General features: G+C 46.3%; 1 protein-coding gene across 4 annotated transcripts in view; it reads right to left on the reverse strand.

The window, feature by feature from the left end:
• Positions 1–22,623, reverse strand: part of Smim3 (small integral membrane protein 3) — a 38,891-nt gene extending 16,268 nt beyond the window's left edge. The window contains exon 1 of one of the 4 annotated variants that reach the window (XM_031365757.1): positions 13,128–13,731. The gene's annotated coding sequence lies outside the window, so the exon portion shown is untranslated. Of the gene's footprint in view, positions 1–4,212; positions 5,016–11,077; positions 11,204–13,127; positions 13,732–22,273 lie in introns of those variants that run through there. The other 3 variants (XM_031365761.1, XM_031365760.1, XM_031365759.1) reach the window with 3 other exon arrangements.
• Between the last annotated feature and the right edge of the window lie 138 nt (positions 22,624–22,761).

Here is a 22,761-nt window from a genome sequence, read left to right on the forward strand (position 1 = left end):
TTCAAGACAGGGTTTCTCTGTGTAGCGCTGGCTGTCCTGGAACTCACTCTGTAGACCAGGCTGGCCTTGAATTGGCAGAGATCTGCCTGCCTCTGCCTCCAGAGTAGTGGGATTATACACACTCTGTGTGTGTTACCTGTCCCTCTGCCATCTTTTGTATGACAGGAGCTGGGGAACCTCGAGAACAGAGGCTGCTGGAGACCATGGAGGTTGAACAACCTGAGATAAACAAGGAAAGAGCCAAACTGTTTTGTCTTACTAGGTTGGCCTCAAACTCAGAGATCCACCACCTCTCTCCCTCCTGAGTGCTGAGATTAAGGGTACGTGACACCACGCACGACCTGCACAATTCTCTTTGTTTTTTGTTTTTGTAAACCTGTTTAACCAAAATAGAATTACATTACTTTCCCACTTGTTTTCTTCCACACAGCCCCTTCCAGCTAGCTACACTCCCTTGAATCCCTCCCATGTCCCCCATTTTCAAGTCGATAGCCTTTCTCTTTTATTATCATTGCTATATCTTTAATTACTTGCTACATACATATATGTGTACATATATATCTTTATTACTGTTAAATACATATATGTATGTATATGTATATATATAGAGAGAGAGACATATATATAAATATTTAAAAAATCAATCCACACTTCACCAGTAGTGTGCCAGTAGGCTGGCTGGCCACAGCCTGTTCTCACCTCGGCAGCCTCTCTGACCTGGAGCTCCGAAATCTCTCCACCCTCCTCACTAAGTTCCCATGTCGGGTCACTGCCACGCCACTCCCACACTTCCAAATTCCCACGGCCTTTTGGGGTGCACTTCTCACAAACCCCATGCTTTGCCGCCGCACCTTTCTCTCTGGAACTCAGTTCAGTCGCCTCGCGAAGGAAAACGCCACACAAACATAGTTCAGAATGAACAGGTAACACAATCACTGGGCGCAGCAACCAGCATCCTAATTAGTAAGCCACTCTTTAAGTTAAATCCTCCAGTAACAGATCCGCCACCTTAACCGGGGTCTCCGCTACCTACATTTTGACCTCTACCTAATCTCCTTCCAAAAGCAAGACCCTTGCCCCTTCTCCTACCTCTCCTCTTCCCCTCTCCGACCCGGAAGTCCTGCCTACTCCTTGTCCCGTGATTGGTTCCTAGAAATCTTTATTCACTGGGGAAAGGTCACAGGAAGTCACCAGAGTACATGACTCACACAGTATGTGTGTGTGTGTGTGTGTGTGTGTGTGTGTGTGTGTATACACAAATATACATAAATGCAACCTACGGAGTCTGTTTTTGTTGTTGGTTTCAAGGCTAGCCACTTTGCCTTGGACAAGCAACGATGAACACATAGGAGAGGCAAATTCTCCTACTTCCAATAGTCAATAGTTGCCTTCTTTTTTTTTTTTAATGTAGCCCTTCTTTATGTAGCTCTTGCTATCCTTGAACTCACAAAGATGCAATTGTCTCTGCCTCCCGAGTAATGGTATTAAAGGCATGCACTGCCACCATGCACTGCCACCACCACCTCCGGTTAATTGTGCAACCATAGAGACTGGTAGTTGGAATGAGGATGTCCCCTAATATATTTGAATATCTGGTTCCCTGTTGGTGGCCTGTTGAGGAAGGACTAAGTGGTGTGACTTTTTTGTAGGAGGTACGTCACTGGAGGTGGGCTTTGAGGTTTCAAAAGCCTGTGCATGGCCCAGTCTCATTCTGGCTGCCTCCATCTTGCAGATAAGATGTAAGCTCTCAGCTACTGCTCCAGCACCCTGCCTGCCAGCCTGCCTGCCTGCCTACCTGCCGTCACACTCTCCACCACGATCATGAACTTACTCTCTGAAACTGTAAGCAAGGCCCCAGTTAAATGCCTTCTTTTATAAGTTGCCTTGGTCATGGTGTCTCTTCACAGCAATAGAACAATGACTAAGACGAACTATTTCACACACAACCAACTTCCTAGAATTCTGGCCCTTACACTGTTTCCTCCTGATGTTCCCTGTAGACGCGGGCCCTGTGATGTAGACATATCCATCAAGTTTCTTAACCTCCCTTCTCACCTGGAAGTTGGCTGGGGCAGGCTGCCTAAGGCATAGAAGCCCCAGCAATGCCACAGACAGGAAGGAAGGTGGCTTACTAGGATCAAATACGCACAGACCGCAAACAAAACAAAAGAAGTGCTAGGTGAGAACCCTTGGTGTTTGCAGTCCCACACTGGGCTCAGCCCTTTGGCTTAGGGCCCAAATATAAATCTACTAAAGTTACTTATTCTTCACTGAAAATAAGAACATCAGAGGAGAGAGGAGAGACAAGAGAATCTTGCTTAGAGTAAGAGATTCTTCCAAGGGCACGGGAAGAGAGGGGAGAGTCAGTGACTACAGACAAGGCACCAGGAGGAGAGGCGCAGACAGCTTGCCTGGGTTTCAGCTCTGGCCTAACATAGCTTCTCTGACACAGAACATCCCGTCTACTCGGTAGACACTGAATAAACACTTTGAACTCAACAAAGCCGGAAGGTCTTCTGTTTAGATGGAGCTATGGGAACTCTTCCAAGTGCAAGGAGTACTTTTTAAAAACCAAAGAATGCAGGACCCTTTGCTCCACTCTTAAGACTGCGGACGAGTGTTAAAGCCCAGGCTCTGGGGCCAAGGCAGCCTGTGCTGAAGTGTGGGCCCAGCACTTTCTGGCTAAGCAACCTTAAGTAAGCTTATTGAACTTCCTCATCTCCAGTTTACTCAGCTGAAAGCAAAACCAAATATGGGGGAAAGTAATCTGCGTCGGGATTAAGAGAATTTATCTGAGATAACCGCCCACAGCACATTAACACTGTTCTCACAGAGTAAGCGCTCTACAAATATTAATTCTTATCATGATTGGAAATTCCTGTCTGTGAAGAACCATTAACCTGAGCAAACATCCTCCCCTCCTTCAGCTAAACTCCATTAGCATCCCAGCCTTGCAAAGAACTTCTACTTTATGAACAAGGCTGACAAGATGGTGCTGCGGCTCGGACCTAGTCTGCCTCTGAAGTGGAACAGTGGAACAGCACTGAGAGGAGGGGATGCCTGGCGGCAGGTTAATAAGTGAGGTCGGGGGACACCACCTTGGAGTGATTAGGCCCGCCTCACAGAGTTTTTGTTACCATGAAACCAGGTTATTACACAGCAAGGTCATATACCACATGCTTATTAGCATGTTGGTACACGCATCTCCCTTTCTACTTTAAACATGAGGCCCTCGTCAGAAGCCAGTGTCACGTTCTCAAACCCCTAGAACAGTGATGCAAATAAACTTCTTTTTCAACCAAAGCAGCTTCGAATACTTTGTTATAGCACTATAAAGCCAACTAAGACAGATAACGATCCAAAGTGATGTTTTTTTTTTTTTACATCAACCAGCACAGTTAATAAACTGACCTATTTCTCTGGTCCAAGTATGAAACGGATACAGTCAGCCAGTCAACCTAATTGGATAACTAGTGGTGGTACTATGACTAATACTGGAGACCAAGGAGTAGGATTAGACATGTGGATAAATGAGATAGCTGTTGCTCTCTTGGCAGCAGTTGCACTTGCAGAAGGAGTAGGACATGACACTTACGCCTTCTCTGTGGTGTTGTGGAAGCCAAATGATCTAGTGAGCATAAACCAACACTATCGTGGAACCTAAAATGCCCTGGTGCTACAGAGAAGTGATGGAAACATTATGAGGTGGGACCCAGTGAGAGGTCTTCTGATCCGTTGAAAGAGTGGCCATGAAGGGACAGAGTCCCCAGACCTCTTCTCTGTACCCTTTCCTAAAATCTGTTATATTTTATAAAAAAGAAACAGCCAGGATGTGTTTGGTAGAGCGTGGTATGGTAAGGTGGAAAGAGGGTGCCTCTGCGGGCCCATTTTGAGGCATCCCTTCCCCCTGAGGTACCAGTCATAGATGTAGTATGGAATAAAGTTTATTTAGGGCATGGGGAGGGGAGTTGAGAAGCGAGGAGAGAGGGGGGCGGGAAGGAGAGAGGAGAGGCTGGCCAGGAAGACGTGGAGAGAGAGGGTGAAAGAGGGAAAAAAGAATCAGGGAGAGAAGGGGCAGAGAATAAGAGAGTAAGAGAGCAAGGAGCGAGAAGGGGGCAAACAGCGCCTTTCATAGTAACAGAGGCATAACTGGCTGTTGCCAGGTAACTGTGGGGCGGAGCCTAGAAGGAATGCTAACAAAATGTCTCCCACCTGCCATGAAGCGAGCAGCTTCCGTCCCCACCACACCGTCGCGTGCCATGTCTTGGAGACCTGGCCACGATGTTGAACTCCAGAACTATGAGCCAAAAACAATTCTTTTCTTTTTATACGTTGATTATCTCGGGTGTGGTGGTAACAGAACGCTGACAAACGCGAGCACTTACGGCTTCACAGAATTGACCTAATCAAATGAACACAGAAATCGGGGTGGGGCAGGAGAGACTCTTTACAAAGAGGTCAGAAGCCCTAACACTAGCTAGGGGCAATGGCGGTCTAAAACTGATCTGAACCCTGAGGAGGCAACCACAGTGCTAAGTTTGATAGCTTTTCGTGGTCTGTCCCAAGCTTTGACCTTCTACTGAAGCAGCTGACCCTTCTTCACCTCTGAACTGAAGGGAAGAACTAGCTTTTGAGAGGTTGCCAGTGGTTCTCCAACTGGTTTTACCACCAAGGACCTGGCCTAGGAAGGAGGCAATAAAAGAAATTACTTCCTGCTAGCAGGCTAGCTTAATTACCCCACAGCAAGAAAAAAAGCAGATAGAGGCAGGTGGCATCCTGCAGGTGTGGTGTTCATCCAGCTCGGCCAGAGCCCTGCGCAGTGGGGCAGCTGTTTCATATCCACCAGACATAGGGCTGAGAGAAGACAGCTCTGAGTCACTGCTACTGCAAGTGGCTGAAGATGTGTGACTCCAAATATCTTTCAGAAAAAATGATGGCCAGGCATAGTGGTGCAGGCCTCTAATCCTCGGAGGCAGAGGCAGGTGGATCTGTGAGTCTTTGACTAATCTGGTCTATATAGTGACTTCCAGGACAGTCAGGGCTATGTACAGACCCTGTTCTAAAAGAAAAAAAAAGAAAAAAAAAAAACAGAACAGAAAGTGAACCAGGGAACAACAGTACAAAGATTCACCAGCACCATGCCTCTTACAGGACCACTCTCTGAGTCTCTATCCTCAAAAAGAGCTGTTGCAAGTGTCAAGAAAGGATGCAGTGTCTAAAATAAAGAAGGCAACCTAACTATGAAGAAGGGTTATCACCCCGGGCAGTGGTGGTGTACATCTTTAATCCCAGCACTTGGGAGGCAGAGGCAGGTGGATTTCTGAGTTCGAGGCCAGCCTGGTCTATAGAGAGCGTTCCAGGACAGCCAGGGCTACAGAGAGAAACCCTGTCTCGAAAAACCAAAAAAAAAAAAAAGGGTTATCACCACTACCTTCAAATGCTGGTTCAATCTGCTGAAATGTCCCAAAGTTCTTCTAGACTCACACTATTAAAATACCACTGACACTCACTAGCCATTCTTCTATCTCATTATATTATTTTTTATTTCTTTTATCTCATAATTTTATTTTATTTCACACGATTTCAACCAAGAGGCTGGTTGGTTGGCTGGTTGGTTGGTTGGTTGGTTGGCTGGCTGGCTGGTTGGCTGGTTGGTTGGTTGGTTGGTTGGTGTGGGTGCACACATACAAACACACACAGTAATGGGGCACATGTCCCACAGTAATCACATAGAGTTCAATGGACAAATTTGTGGAGTCTGTTCTCTCCTTCCACCTTCCACGGGTTCCAGGAACTGAACTCAGATTGCCAAGTCTTGCCCAACAAACAGCTGAACCATCCCAGCAGCTCTCTTTTGTTTATGTGGAACAGGGTCTCAGAGTAGGTTGCTCTCAAACTCCCAGGTCTTTTTCAAGGTCATCCTTCTGCCTTCACCTGCCTCCTGAGTGCTAGGATTACAGGCATGTTCCACTCTGTTCCTAGTGTATGAGGTACTGGAGCTTGAACCCAGGACTCGAGTATGGAAGACAACCCCTCTACCAACTGATCCACATTCCTAGACCCCGTATGCAGGCTTCACAATCCAACCTCAGCTTGTTCAGCCCTGGTTGAATTTTTTTGGCTTTTATACCTAACAGGCTTAAAGCCTTATCCCTTTGATCTCCCCAAAGGAAAGCTCATGAGAATGGAAAAACCTATGTTTTGTCTATTGCCGCATCTCCAACATCTAGGACAACGCCCAGCACATCATGGGATCAATAATGTAAGACTGAAGAGGGAATCGAATGGGAAACTAGGTATGTCACATTTGGTCCCAACCCATGGAACTTAATTAGCAGAAGAGCTCCAAAAAGAAACCTGACTCCTGCAGGAGTCTCAACAGCCATCCAATATGGACCAAAATAAAATTCAGCCTCTGATTTCATCATTTTCTGGGCTGTAATTTCAAGGACTATGGGGGCTCCTTTCTCTCCCAGTCCACCCTATACCTAACTGGCCAGCCTTTTAGAATCAAGTCCTCTAGGATTTCCTCTTGTCAACGGGCTTGGACTGATGGGCATAAATTCTAGTTTAACTCCGTTTACAACAGTAGGGAGGCACGGATGGATGGTACCCACAGTGTAAGCCTTTCTCTGCTCTCAGAAAAGGATAGGGAGGCTGGTGAAAGAAGAGCCTTTCCCATTCCATGTCCAGCATGAGGACGTCCCAGCCACCTAGGAAGTCCTGGAACTGGCAGCTCCCTCCCCATTGTGTAACAGTTAGCCTCAAACATTTGCCAGCCTGGCATAATCATTCCGCCAGGAAAATGTGTTCCAAATAAAAGAGCCAAAGGAAGGGAGGAATGAAGCACACAAAATATCAAAAGTGTGACATGAGTCAAATCTGAAACCTTTCTCTAATGTTCCGAGATCCTGAAGGGGCACTGTGTTCCTGTCTCACCCAGACTGACCCTACTTCTCCAAAATTCCTAACGGGCTACAGACCTGCTCGTGGCTTGGGTTTCTGCTCCTCTGTGGCTAGAAAATGGAAAAACACAGGATATTTATTTCAGACATCAGAACAGCAGCCAGAGCCCTTGGAGACTGAATGTAGACTGCATTTGACCGGCCAATCGCAGTTTCAGAAACCAAGAGCGAGGCAGCAGAAGAGAAAACACAGCCAAATCCACAACACCTCTTTAAGGCGGGACCACAGGACATTGCTTGCCAGGGACTTGAGTACTGCTGTGTGCCAGCTGACAAAGGGGTCTGTCTCTCCATGGATGTGGGGCCTCTGTGACAGAGGTAGAGCACAGGATGGGGGTGCTAAGCCTCTGCCTCACTGTGTAATACTAAACCAGCCACCTTCCCAAAGAATGTTTCACATGTGCGGCATGCAGATAAATGCCCCTCTCCCAAAAGATTTCAATGTCTTTGGTCCCCTTGAAAAGGAATCATGACTCACAGGGTGGGACCATGAGAACAAAGGCAAGAGAGTCTGAAGATGTGGTTCATCTGCAGGGCATTGATATGGGAGGGCATCCTAGAATATCCAGGTGGGCCCAGCGTATCACAGGAACCCTTTAAAAATGAATCAGAAGGTTAGAAAAGGGTGGTTCAGGCTGGAGAGATGGCTCAACAGTTAAGAGCACTGACTGCTCTTCCAAAGGTCCTGATTTCAATTCCCAGCACCCACATGGTGGTTCACAACCATCTGCAATGGTGCCCTCTTCTGGTGTGTCTGAAGACAGCTACAGTATACTCATATACATAAAATAAATAAATAAATTTTTTTTAAAAATTCCTTTTTTTTTTTTTTTTTTTTTTTTTTGGTTTTTTTTGCAAGACAGGGTTTCTCTGTATAGCCCTGGCTGTCCTGGAACTCACTCTGTAGACCAGGCTAGTCTTGAACTCAGAAATCTGCCTACCTCTGCCTCCCAAGTGCTGGGATTTAAGGCATGCGCCACCAGTTCCTCATGTTGTGGAGCCACCACCACCACCATAAAATAACTGTAATTTTGCTACTGTTGAGATTTTTGATGTAAACATCTGGTAGGCAGGATATCTGATATGTGACCCCAGTGAAAGGGTCGATCAACTCCCCAAAAGGTCCCGACCCACAGGTTGAGAACCACTGGGTGAGAAGGGACTTACTGATTCATTGTTGGTTTGAATGAAGAGAAAGGCGGCTGACAGCCAAAGGCTGCAGTACCGTCCGGAGCAGGGGCTGGCCCTCTGCAGCTCAAAAGAAAATGGTGCCCTTGGGCCCACAACCAAAGGGAATGAATTCTGCCAATGACTCAAGGAGGGAAATGTTCCTACCCTGGAGTCTCCAGAACGACGACCCGACGGTGTCTGACTTCACTCTCATACTCTCATGGCAGATGCTGACCTATTATCAGTCACTGAAATAAAGTGTCCAAGGCTGCCACATCTAAGTCCCATGAACTGGATTTGAAAGATTTGGAGGTTTGGTTTGTTTGTTTGGGTTTTTTTTTTGGGGGGGGTTACTAATTCTTTACATTTTTATTTATTGTTGGGGGGGACTGTGCATGCCACAGTACAGCACACATGTGTGGGTAAAAGGCAGCTTTGGGGACTCTGTCCTCTCCTTCCACCAGGGGTTCCTAGAATCAAACTCAGGTCATCAGACAGTCATGGCAAACGCCTTTACCAGCTGAACCATCTGGCCAGCCCTGCTTTCTATTTTATTTTTAATGCATGTGCACAGGTTTGTAACTATGCATGACAATGTGTGCACATGCCAGCAGACCTCAAGGATCCACCGGTCTCCACCTCCCCAGTGCTGAAATTATAAGCTCGCTCCACCCTGCCGGCCTTTTCCACATGCTCTGGGAATCAAACCTAAGCCCTCATGGAACGCTTCCCCGGGAGCTCTCTCCCCAGCCCTAAATATGGCAAATTATTAATGGTGCACGAGTAGATCCTAAGTAAGTTTCTCTTTCTGATTATACCTCAGTTTTGGTTTCAGTCAAAAACTAGAAACAAAGATAAATTCTGAGGGTCTGGCCTGCTCTCGGAGGAAATTGGCAGTACACGCTGCTGCCATTAGGCCGCCCACACAGCTTCGCCCCATCCCCAGGATGCTCTACACACACAGCTCCGCCCCATCCCCAGGATGCTCTACACACACAGCTCCGCCCCATCCCCAGGATGCTCTACTCACACAGCTCCGCCCCATCCCCAGGATGCTCTACACGCAGCTCCGCCCCATCCCCAGGATGCTCTACACACAGCTCCACCCCATCCCCAGGATGCTCTACACACAGCTCCGCCCCATCCCCCAGGATGCTCTTACACACAGCTCCGCCCCATCCCCAGGATGCTCTTACACACAGCTCCGCCCCATCCCCAGGATGCTCTACACACAGCTCCGCCCCATCCCCAGGATGCTCTTACACAGAGCTCCGCCCCATCCCCAGGATGCTCTACACACAGCTCCTCCCCATCCCCAGGATGCTCTACACACAGCTCCGCCCCATCCCCAGGATGCTCTATGGTTGAAGATCATTAATAAAAATTCAGAAAAAGGAGTTAAATAAATAGTAGAGTATGGATGTCACTGGAGAAAATCATATGAAGTGAATTAATCCAATCTCAGGACGATCAATACCAGGGGCTGGAGACACGACTCAGCAGATGAACTTGGAGCTCTTGCAGACGACCTGAGGTCAGTTCCCAGCACCCACATCAGGCCGCTCAAAACCACCTATACCTCTAGCTCCAAGACACCCCAATTCACGTGTACAAACACATATACAAATAAATAACAACAAAATGTTTTCAAGACAAAAAATGGCACACTTTCTGTCATGTGTGTACACGAGACTTTAGACGTTGTATGTGTACCCATGGCACAGAAGTAGGGGCAAAACTGCCTAAGAGAACATAGAAAAGAGATGGGAGGAGGGAGGGGTTGGGGGGAGGAGAAGTGCTCACAATACCATAGAACACACTTGCATGAAAACAACCTTCCTTCTGTAACCCAATAGAAGTCCAGCGCTTTTTACATTTTAAAAATAAAAGAAAAAAGGGTCATGATTTCAAAAGCCCCGTTCTGTCTTCAATGGTGACAGACAGGGTTCTGGTATTGCCACTGGTTACTTCCTTGATCTTCCTCAGAGCCATTAAGTGAAGTCTAGGAGACCAAGAAAGAAGTTAAGGATTTGGGACCCTGAGAAGGTGAAGTACGACAGGCTGATGAGCAATGTCTGCCTGGGGCAGGGGGCAGGAATAGCAGCAGAAACTGGCCCTTATTGATTCAAACTAATTCAGGAAATACAGTTTTCTTTTCTCTCCTTCTCCTCCTCCTCCGCTGCTCCCCTTCCTTGATCCTGTACAGTGGGTCATATCCAGTCAGCCAATCAGAATACAAATCAATGGATAACGACGCTATATCTATCTATAACCAAAATTGTAAGTATGCATTTTAAATCAGGCTTGCCTTTATCTGATATGCAGGCGCTTCTAATTCTGATCTGTTTCCCCCTCCTGGCTACTCTGCATTTAGCCTTGAATATCCCGGTCTTTCTTGAGGTTCACCTTCTACCTCCAAAAAGAACTTCAAGGTGTTGAGAGTCCCTACGTGATCCACAAGTTTACGTGCCAGTGAAGTCTCACGTAACTTCTACCATGTCATCCTGCAGCTAACGCAAGAGTTGATCCCTGTTTCTACAGGACTTGGAGAAGTTTGAAGGCCAAGTGTTGAGGCCAGACTGTCTAGTATCAGTATCACACTGCACCGGGCCACATCCTGTGTGACTATGGATGACTTATTTTTCTCCAGAGCTCAATGTGCTCAACTGTTAAATGGAAGGAATGAGAGTCCTTCCCTAATAGAATCACAGTAGAGACTAAGTGAAAGAATATGTGTAAAAGCTGAGAATTATGCCTGGATCACAGGAAGCCTGAACCAATTGACGCCAAGCAGGATTATTATTCTATCACTCAGAACGTGTGACCAGGCTAGGGGCCTGGGACCGCAGGGTGTCTTAGTTACTGTTGTACTATTGTGAACAGATACTATATGATCAAGGCAACTCTTATCCAAAAAAGCCATTAATTGGGGGCTGGCTTACCGTTTTGGAGGGTTAGTCCATGGTCAGCATGGTGGGAGGCAGAGAGGCATGCTGCTGAAGTGTTAGCTGGGAGCTTTATATCCTGATCTGTAGGCGGCAGGCAGAGATAGACTCGCTAAGCCTGTCCTTTAGAAATCTTAAAGCCCACCCCAAGTGACACACTTCCTCCAACAAGGCCACACCTACTCCAATAAGGCCATGCCTCCTAATCCTTCTAACCCTTTGCAAACAGTTCCACTCCCAGGTGACTAAGCATTCAAATGTATGAGCCTATGGGGGCCGCTCTTATTCAAACCACCACCCTCCTATAAAGCATAGGGGTGGGAGTTTACTGGTATCTATCTTTTTACATTGAACTTGAAGTAAGACCCCTGTAAGACCAAGCAAACCAAAGGCCCTGTTTCATTTGTATGTTTTAATCCATTCAGAGGAAACAGATTTTAAGACGAGATCAGAACACAGCTGGGAAGGACCCTTACTGTCACCAGCTGGGGTCCAGCCTCTGACCCAGCCAGCTTGTACTTTGGTTTGTGTCTCTGACCCCTCACACAGCCTTACATGGATGGTTATCTCGCCCTTTTAGGGAAGGAGGGGAAACCCCCAGGCTTTTTTGTGCAACAGACCCAAAAAGTTCTGAGGTCCTAAGGGGTCAGCTTCAGAGATTCCGTATAGCGTGACATGTTGCCCTACGGTGTGACTCACAACCCCAGGATGGTTGGAGCAGAGAAACACTGCGGCTTTTTCACTTCTCACCAGAGAAGTCTGTAATAGCCTAAAACCCAGCTGGACTTTCTTGCTGCATGCAGAAAGTCATGTCTTACACAACCTAAAGAACACATGCTGTGGTTACCACACACCAATAGGCATCCATCACACCCCAGTTCCTCATTTTACAGATGAGAACGGCTGACCACAGAGAAGGGAAATGCGCCAGTCATAACTCTGAGATCTCCTGGTCCCCAGAAAACTGCTCTTTCCATCCCATCCTAGGGAGGCATTCCGTTCCCTCAGACTGTTTACCCAACGGAGCCGCTCAGCAGATCACAGCAGAGATCTCAGATCTCTCAGAGGTGAATGACAGCACTTCTACACAGCAGTCCCGGACTTTGAACAGTTTTAAGTATTTTCACGGTCTGCCCACAGACCAGAGACGCAGCCACAGGACGCTGCTAATCACAGAAAAACAGCAAGTGGGGCTGCATAAAAGCCCATTCAGAGGGTTCGATCAGAAAAGTCCCCAACATTAGCACAGATCTGGATGGTTCACACCTTCCGTCTTTTACTGGGTAAACTGTCCTGAGCGCCTACTATCTAACAGACTCTGTGCCAGGTCCTGGGCGTGCCTCAGGGATGAGAACAGATGGACTGTCCCCACACTCAAGGAATTGGAGAGAGGCTGAGTGGTGCACGGGAACCAGTAAAGCAGAAACTAATTTCTAACAGACCAGATAACCCGAAGAAAGGGGCCTAGAAGAAAGGTCCTTCTCCAAGATTTGCTTCAAGACTGAAAAGGATGTTCTTCCCATTCTACAGTGACTAAACAGTTCACAGAGACGATGATGAAGTTAACTAGATGCCTCTAGATACTTGTTACCTAGGCTAGAACCCAGCAGTCTTAAGGGCAAACTACCAACTCCAGATATTCCAAACTCTGATGACCTGTTGTTTCTGGTGCTGCCCAAACCCTGCGCTGTGCTCAGACGCACTCCGGCTCAGGAGTTGAGCAGGCACACCCGGCCCGGGAGCCAGGAGCGGCAGAGTCAGGCAAACACTAGAGAAACCCATCTAAGAGTGGGCCGGGGCTCACCCACCCAAGCCACAGCCTGCTAAGAGGCCCAAGACTGTGGGCACGAAGTGGCTAGAACTTAGGGCTGAGAGCAGGGGTAAGGGACCCAGGTAAGGAAAAGAAACTCCGAAGTAGCAAGGCAGGAGAGGACACCCGGGTGAGGGCAACGCGAAGGCAGGTCGAGAATCTCGGAGAGCTTCGTTCAGTTGGAGAGAGCTCCGTTCGGTTGGAGCCCCACAAAAGACACCCTTCGATTTCACTCACCCCAGATCCGATCCCGATCCTCAGTCGGGATTACAAGCAGCAACCGGTGCTTTTCTGGGTCCGTAGGATCTCAAGGGATCTTCAAGCGACCCCCAGCTCTGGAACCTCAGCCCCGCTAGCGCAGAGAACGTGCTCGGACTCCGAGCCCGGGAGCGCGCAGGAGCAGCTGGGATGCGTGCTCAGCACCCCGCGCGCCACGCACGGACGACTCTGGAATGCACTGCCGCTGGGGACCGCCCCGGAAAGACTGAGCCCCCCAGCCTCTGCGCAAAGCCTACTCCGCTCCTCCCAGCCTCCCCAGGGCGGCTGTAAAGAAAGGAACTTGGAGACACTCAGAACTGTGCGGTCACCTTGCATTACACTCAGCCTGTAACCTTAAACAAGTCATTTCGTTTCCCGGGAGGGGGACTTCCGCCCTCTGTGTGGTAAACAGAGGGGCTAGCCTACAGTAGGTCCCAAGATCCTTTCTTTTCCAACAGTAGTTTGTATGCAGGCAGTACAGAGTTCTGAGTGTAAGATTTAGTAAGACCCTTTGTTTGCCTGTTGTGTTAAGCTGGGATAGTAGCACTAGCCCTCTCGTGAAGATAGACTAAAAAGCCTCAGTGTGAAGCAAGTTGGTGGCCTGCCATAACACACCTCCACGCATTGTTTATTTTGTGATAACAAGAAAAGTTCAAGGTGATCAACACCCCATTAGAATTCTGGTGAGAGAATTGCCACTCCCTCTGTTAATGACCTACTTCCCCCCTGCCCGCTGTATGGTCCTCTAGGATCCACGGGTCGGAGGGCTTTTTATCCATTCCTCTTATTTATTTTTGAAATAGGGTCTCCCTAGAAAGCCCTGGTTGTCCTGGAACTCATTACGTAGACCAAGCTGCCCTCCAGAGATCTGACTGTCTCTGCCTTGGATTAATGGTGCAAACTGCATCAGATTTCCATTCATCTTCTAATTCCACAGCATTTCCTTCCATCTCACTCTTAGGGAGGGCGAGGTACTCAGGCAGAGGCTACCTGCGCCTTGAAAACTGGAGTTTCTTCTTTTTTCTAATGCATAATAGAACCACGAGGACTTGCCCGGGCTGACATTTGATCTGGTATCAGCCTTGACTTTTATCTCCCCACACACACCCGGTTTCCTCTGACTCAGAGATGAGGTCAGCAGAAATGACATGCCATTACCAGAAGCCTTAGACCCAGGGCCAGGAGAACAAAGGATTAAGGATTGGAAAGGGACTGGAGGAAAATTCTAAGAGTCATCATTTTTGATCAACCGAGAAGGTGTGTGGTCCTCAGAACGAGTGCAATCCAATTCTGTTAGAGGGAATCATGATACAGAGTATTCCTTTAGTACTGGAACAGGATGCTGAGGGGGGCGGTTCTTCATGTGGGCAACTAGGAACTGAATGTGTCATGCCATGACTGAAGGCTTGAGGCCATGTAAGACCCAGGGCTGGAGCCAACAATCTGGTGTCTTTTCCACTCAGCAGTCTGCTGCTCATTAGCTAAAGAATCATAAATGTCTTGCTTTCTTCAATTCTAAAGCAGTAAAATGGGAGCTACGCATCCTGCCTGAGATAGTTATGAATAAAGATTCATTCAGACCTCTGGCTTCTGCTACACTCTCTATACTGGATCCTCTGGCACTCCCCTCACATATCCTTTGTGCGTTATAAAGGTCCTGTAGCTCTGGATCTGTAGGACCAGCCCCTTCACGTGCTCCAGCCGTTCATAGATGGGGTAGAGGCTGGGTGGGTCAACTCGAAGCCCTGGATCTGGGCCTGGGTGGTAGCTGAGCTGGTCAGCTCTCCAGAGTAAGCTCTCCAACACTGGCCCAGCTAGCTCATCCAATGCTACAGCTGGCAATGGGGCAGAGCCAGCTCTCCTGAGCTCAGACTTCCAGGCAGGCTTACCAGTGCCCCACCACCAGAGACAGTGTAAAAACTGAGCAAATAGGGATACCTCATAAAAATGCCAAGGAGCAAGGAATGTCCATTAAGCCTAAAGACAGAGCTTCAGAAGGGTTTACTGAGCAAACATCAGTCCCCAGGAGATGCCCTAATTGTGAGGAGTAATGCCCAGTTCCAGGAAACGTCCCTAGGAGGGTGGATCCCCACCCCCACCCCTCCTACGAGCAATCTGTATCTCCCCCCTCACCTGGGGCATAAAGGTCAATGAGAACAAAAGACAATGGGCTCCACCAATGAGAGATAACCAACTCATGCTGTAAACCTATGTACTGAAAGGTATAAAAAGTGTGTGTGCTTTTGTTCCTGGTCAGCGTCCCCTTTGCTCTGGATGCAGGACAAACCCAGTATACTGGCAATAACAAACCTCGTGTAATTTACAGCGATCTCCCTCCTGTTTCTTCTCGACTGGGGGACCCACGCTGGAACCTAACAACAGCTCTACTGTGCTGCCCCAGTGAGGTACACGGCTCACTTGAGTGCTGCAGACAGTAAGAGGTAGGGCCAGCTTTGTGTATTCCTTGGACACCAACCGTAGTCCCAGACCAGGGACAACCACATAGTCTTTGGTGATAATATGAACCATGTTAGACACAGACCAAGACATGGATGGCCCTTAGTAGCAGCACTTCAACTTCATCTCAAGGACTTCATCTCAAGGCCAGGACTTCAACTTCATCTCAAGTGGCAGGGTAGGCTACTCCCATCAGGCTGTTCCTCTCCACCCTTGAGTCTCCACTTCTACTTCTCATCACAGTGTGCAAGTCACTCTGCTTCTCTTTCTCTCCCATCTCTCCACCATACACCTGCACATCAGAGTGGCTACTGCTGCAGGTGGGACACATGCCTGGCAGGCCACTGAGTGTCTTGCACCAGCCCCAGCCATGTGCCATAGCCACTCATTTATGTCTTAGGAATCAAGAATACAAAAACATTGTTGAACACACATAGCACATGCACACACACACACATACACACACACATACACACACACATACACACACACATACACACACAGAGTCATACAGGTATACACACACACACACAGAGTCATACAGGCATACACACATGCACATACACAGTCATACATATACATATGCATGCACACATGTACAAACACACACATCTTTGTTTATTGTTTTTGTATTCTTTTTTTTTTTTTTTTTTTTTTTTTTTTTTTTTTTTTTTTGGTGTTTCCAGACAGGGTTTCTCTGTGTAGTCCTGACTGTCCTGGAACTCACTCTGTAAACCAGGCTGGCCTTGAACTCAGAAATCCACCTGCCTCTGCCTCCCAAGTGCTGGGATTAAAGGCATGAGCAACCACTGCCCGGCTGTTTTTGTATTCTTGAGAATGGAAAAATCTTTGGGTTTTATCAATGTGGCTTTTCTATCTTATCATCTTATCCGTTGTAGAAGGGACATGTCACCATAGGAAGTTTTATAATGGTTGCTTTTAACTTTTGCTGGCCGAGTTAATGGTTCTATACTTCATACTCATTGCTTGTCCAGAGCTACCTCTGTGAGGAAACAGGAGCTGGAAACACTGGGTAAGGGCTGTGCTTTATAGAGATTACTGGGCCATACTAAGAACTGAAACATGAATATTACATTTATAAATATGATGAGTATGGTTGGAGTTATCAATGACACTGAATATGCCAGAATGTGAATGGTAAAAGAGAAAAACTGAGTGGGAGGCTTATAGAAGCTTGAGAAAAAAGAAAATTCTGTTCACATTGGTTACAGCCCCTGCAGATGCTGAATCTGAAACAATGAAATACGCTAGTATTTCTACTCAGTCGCTTAGTGGGCCTAGTGGTGCTCATCTTTTTTGTTTTGTTTTTGTTTTTGTTTTTCGAGGCAGGGTTTCTCTGTGTAGCCCTGGCTGTCCTGGAACACACTCTGTAGACCAGGCTGGCCTTGGACTCAGAAATCTGCCTGCCTCTGCCTCCCAAGTGCTGGAATTAAAGGCGTGCGCCATAATATCAGCAGAGGTAAGTGGTCTCTGTGAGTTTAAGGCCAGCCTGGTCCACATAGTTAGTTCCTGGGCAAACAGGGTTACACAGAGAGAGACCCTGTCTCAAAAATAAGAAAGGAGAGAAAGAAGAAAGGAAGGAAGGAAGGAAAGAAGGAATGAAGGAAGGAAGGAAGGGAGGGGAGGGAGAGGGAGGGAGGGAGGGGGGGAGGGAGGGAAGGAAGGAGGGAGGGAGGAAGGAAGAGAAATGTATCCTTTATTCTTAATTGCTATATTAATGAAAGAGTAGGAATTTTTTCTCTGTACTAAAATGATGAACCTTGGCATGGTTACTCATGCCTGTGACCTTTGCACTCAGGAGGCTAAGGCAGGAAGAGTGCTAAGATTTGGGTGCCAGCCTGGGCTACTAGTCATTTCCAGGCAGCCTGGACTACAGAGTGAGACTCTGTCTCCAAAAAATAAAAAATTAAGAAAGGAATAAGAAGAGAGAGAGAAAGAGAGAGAGAGAGAGAGAGAGAGGCAGAGAGAGAGAGATTGGTCTGTGGCATTCATTTTGTTATTACAAGAAATGGTGAAGACTATTCTTTAAATTCTTTGTAATCCAATCAAATAGGAATAAATTTGAGGCCTCTCTGGCGACTTTGTCCTGCCTTTGATTATTTAAAACAAACAAATGCCAACAACAAAAACCAGCCCAGGTCACTCATTTCAGAAATAATTGAAGTTCTTACAATTACTCCTCAGGTACATTTATCTAATAATAGAGTGTCATTGGCCTTGTTAATAGTTACCGTAGCTGCAACCAATCATTGTTCCCAGGCATCTAGGTTTCTATCTCATGGTAGTGACTGTTCTCTTCTGAAAACTATTTTATGTTGCCTTGCCAAGCTCAGTTCCTGGCTAGAGGCATTGTTTGACAGCATAGTACTTGCCTAGCAAGTTGCCCTGCATTTTATCCAAATACCACAAAAAATAAAAATAACCCTCAATGCCCAAGATCAGTTCCAGAATTTAGAAAGATATAATTGTTAATGTGTTTTTATATGCCATCTACTTTGGGGATTTCTTCCTGGACAGATAAATTACTAAGGGCTTGGTATTTTAGTCTCTACCATATGATCTATAAGCAGCAGAGATACTGGAATTAATCAGCTATGTTTGATATGTCCCATATGGCTTTATTAACTTAATAATATCAGAACAGCATTATATATTAATCACACAAAATGGGACAAGCCATCTTCCAAAAGAACTAAATTTGCTCTCTCTTATGTTACCTTTGTGTGAGTGTATGTAGTAGAGACTGAATCCAGGACCTCACACATGCTAGGCAAGTATATTACTAAGCTACATATCCCTGGAGTCCTATGTTACTCTTTGAAGTATATTTATCAATGTATGTTCTTGTCCTTGAGAAAAAAACTGTTAAACTCTACAACACAGTAAAGAATGTTATTCTCTTCTAGCCTAGTATAAGTTGCCTCCTGACATAAACTAACAGAACTTTTACTTTAGTCGAACCAGATAGCATTCACTCTCTACCCTACCACCCTGAAGATGGACGCTGGAAGCTAAGGATTCTTCAACAGGGGAAGACATCTCAAGTGTCTGGTGGCACTCTTAACTGGGATAGAATTAAGAGCCCAGTCTCTCAGTATTTTAGCTAAAAGCAGACATCCATGGGCTAAAACAGAGGACTATTTCAGGATTGCTAAGGCATTTTCTAGTCAGAAGCAAATGATCATAGAAGCATACTGCTGACAGGTAAAACAAGAATAAATCACATACACCTAGTAAGCCCCGGAGGGAAACCAAATGGTGGTTACGCGTTTTGGAATACTGATGGGTTTGTTTAGGAATGTTTTGCCATGTGCGTGAGGCACTATTCTTTTCATTCATTTTGATTATTTGCACTGAGTGTTCGAATTGAAATAAGACATTTTTAAGGTTTGTAGCTATGTTCTGTACAATTACACACTCAGCACAATGAAATAAACACTGACGCATTGGAGTGTAGCTAACAGTATATAAAATATGCAGCATTTCGACATCAAATTATATTAAACAACAAACTACACTGAAAAATCTACACTGATAACATTTTTGGTCATGATATTAAATATACAAATTTAAAATATGATTCTTTTAAAATCTGAAAATGGGGCTGGTGAGGTGGCGTAGCAGGTGAAGGTCCTTCCTTCACAAACCGAACGACCTGAGCTGAGTTATAAGATTCCACAGTGAGGGAGAGAATCAATTCCCAAAAGTTGTCCTCTGACCTCTGCGCAATGTCAAGTCACATGTACACCAAGTCACACACACACAAGAATAATGATAAATAAAAGGTAGTTTTTTTCTTTTTTTTTTTTTAAAGATTTATTTATTATATGTAATTACACTGTAGCTGTCTTCAGACTCTCCAGAAGAGGGACTCAGATCTCATTAAGGATGGTTGTGAACCACCAGGTGGTTGCTGGGATTTGAACTCAGGACCTTTGGAAGAGCAGTCAGTGCTCTTAACCACTGAGCCATCTCTCCAGCCCAAAAAGTAATTTTTTTAGTGAAGTGAAATACAATTTGCAAATGGAGTGAACTCACTTGGACAAAGCCAGATGTTAACATAATCTGAAAGGGAAGGAACTCTAACCCAAATGCCATTGTTCAGGTTAGAGGGAAAAGGAGGAACAGTTACTTTCAAAGATAACCACAGTTTGCTCTCCAGGTGGAATTCAGTCCCAAGTCCTTGGGTTTGGCGGCTGAATCTGGATGTCATGGAGCATGAAGGCTTTCCTCACAAAGCCCATCCATCCTTCCTGCCTCCACTATCATCCCTCTACAGAAGCATCACACTGACTGACGCACACTGGTGTTGTGGGAAATATTTAAAAAGAAATCCACCAACTCTCCACGGGGCCAGACCACGCTCCCCTGCTCCTGCGCTATCAATTCTCTCCAGCTAGCCCCCACAGCATCTGGACCACGCTCCCCTGCTCCTGCGCCATCATCTCTCTTCAGCTAGCCCCCAAAGCATCTGGACCACGCTCCCCTGCTCCTGCGCCATCATCTCCCTCCAGCTAGCCCCCGCAGCATCTGGACCACGCTCCCCTGCTCCTGCGCCATCATCTCCCTCCAGCTAGCCCCCACAGCATCTGGCTTGCTTGTCCCAGGAGCTGTTATTACTTCCTTAGCCATAGACCCACATAGTCGGCGATCCCACATTCCAATAACTAAATGAAACTGTCACAATACCCAATTACTCGGTAAAATCAAGACTCTTAAAGCTTAATTAACCAATCAATAATATCACAATTTACAAGAACCAATACAATAATTTTAGAGCCAAGTGATAATGATAAACGCTTAATCCCAATTATCTAACCTTACAATGCCACAGCTACTTGTAGGTGGTAAACATCAGTCAGGTTCACGTTCGCAGCCATCTTCCTTCTTCTCTCCCCTGAGACTCTCTTAGTTCCCTCTCACCCTGCGACTCTTAGCTCCACTTTCCTTTTTCCTGTCCAATCACAGACCTCCTCTACATTAATGTAATATAATTGGACAGAGAAAATCCTGCCGCACACTGGCACTCCTGTAATCCTCCCTTTAAATAAATGATCAACAGCCGCCTTTTTCTTACCAGAGGATTCCAAAAGAGCATCCCCAGATTCTGCCCCAGCTTCCCCTTCTTTATAATTAGTCACCCTTTCCATACACAAGTCTTTTTTTTTTTAATGTATTGCATTTTCTCCACCACATCCAACAACTTGCCACAGAAAAACAGTAGTCACTTCAAAACCTTTGACTGATACAACAATCCACAAGAATGGATCAGTTGATATCTATGAAGTATGCCAGAGGAAAACGGGGTATTCCTCCTGCCCAGCTGCATCTATCTGCAAGTGGAAGATGGTGGTAGTGAGCCATGTACTGGGATGGACTTTGGAGAACAACCTTCTGTGATTGGGTCACATGTGTCAACACGTCAGCAGTCAGCACACTCAACTGTCTAGGATGGCTTCTCTGGCCTGACGTCTTACGGAGAAAAAGAAGACCATGAAGTTTCAAGATGTCTCTTTCTTTCTTCACTACTCTAGATATCAACAATTATTAGAGGGCTCCTGAACGGCCCCCTTAACAGACTCGCCCGGTGTCTTATTACTTTTCTGTTGCTATGGTAAACATCATCCTCAAAAGCAAACTCGGAGAAGAAAGGGTTTATTTGGCTTACAAGTCCCAGTCAGAGTCTAGCATTCAGGAAAGCCAAGGCAGGAACTCAAGCAGGGCAGGGACCTAGAGGCAGGAACTGAAGGAGAAGACATGAAGGAATGCTATGAGCTAGCTTTCTCTCCATGGCTTTCTCGGTTTGCTTTTTTATACAACCCACGACCGCCTGTCCAAGGGTGCCCCTCCCACAGTGAGCGTGGCTCTCCCACATCAGTCATTAACCAAGACAATGCTGCTCCCCCACCCAGACTTGCCTACAGGCCAATCTGATGGAGGCATTTTCTCAATTAAAAACCCTTCTTCCAAGCTATGTCTAGGTTTGTACCCAATTGACAGTACCTATCCAACACACCAAAGTTTCTTTGGTGGAAAACTTACTCGGTTTCCACAGACAGCCAGGACTGCAATATTCCAGAACCTGGAATACAGTTTCCTGGCAGCCTCCTCAGCCTTGGCTCACATACATCAACCCTAGAGATGGCAGGGCAGCTCCTGCTGTCTTTAGGAGAGCGGCACACAGGGCAGATTGGAGGATGAGGGTGCCACCAGAAAACAGATACTCTTAATGACCTTGATCACTTGATCCTCAGAATTCAGGAATAAATGGGTTTACTGAGTCCCTAAATATATTGTTATCTGAAGAGATTTTAAAAAAAGTAAAATAAAATAATAAGATTCTGTTCTTTTTATCAGGATATAGTGGGCAAATTTATTTTATAATCAAAGCCACCTCAGACTTTTATACCTGAATAAGTGCCATTCAACTGGTATTAGCATTTAATCACTAAGGAGTAAGAATTGTACTTCTGGTGCAGAAGCAAGGCTACAAATACAAAGCCCTCCAGGGAAATAAGTCCAGCGTCTATTCTTAGGCTTATATAAGGTCCCTTAGGCACTAATAGATACTTGGGAAGTCCATTTGCTGAAGAGCAAAACAGTATTAGCAAATGATGAAAACCCAGAGAAAAGAGGAATTCACTCACTTTTAGAGACAGACTAAAAGACTTAGTGGAGATCAATTTCTTCCTTTTGATTTCCTGGTATTAGGACAGACATCAAAGAAGAATTTCGAGAGCCGGGAATGTAGCTCTGTCGGTAGACTGCTTGCCTAGCACGCCTTTCATCGGCAGCACTGCATAACCCAGATGTGCAAACGTGCCCCAAGTGGTTGACAGGCAGGCCTGATGATCTGAGTTGATCCTCAGAATCCACGCGGAAAAAATCAACAAATAGAAGCCAGGCATAATGTCATGCCCTCGTACTACAGGGGTGCAGCACCACCCTGTGCTTACACAAGAAAACTGTAGACGTTTCTGTCAAAGTGTTCAGTAGGACAAAGCCCCAGTTTAAATATGTTTTTGAAGGAGCCACTTCGCTGAAAATCAAATTTTTCAAGGGTTAGCACTTCTCAAATGCAAAAGATGTGTCCAGAGTTCCAGGACAGCCAGAGCTATACTGAGAAACCCTGTCT

This window comes from Mastomys coucha, unplaced genomic scaffold, assembly GCF_008632895.1.
Source record: "Mastomys coucha isolate ucsf_1 unplaced genomic scaffold, UCSF_Mcou_1 pScaffold13, whole genome shotgun sequence".
NCBI classification, from domain to species: Eukaryota; Metazoa; Chordata; class Mammalia; order Rodentia; family Muridae; genus Mastomys; species Mastomys coucha.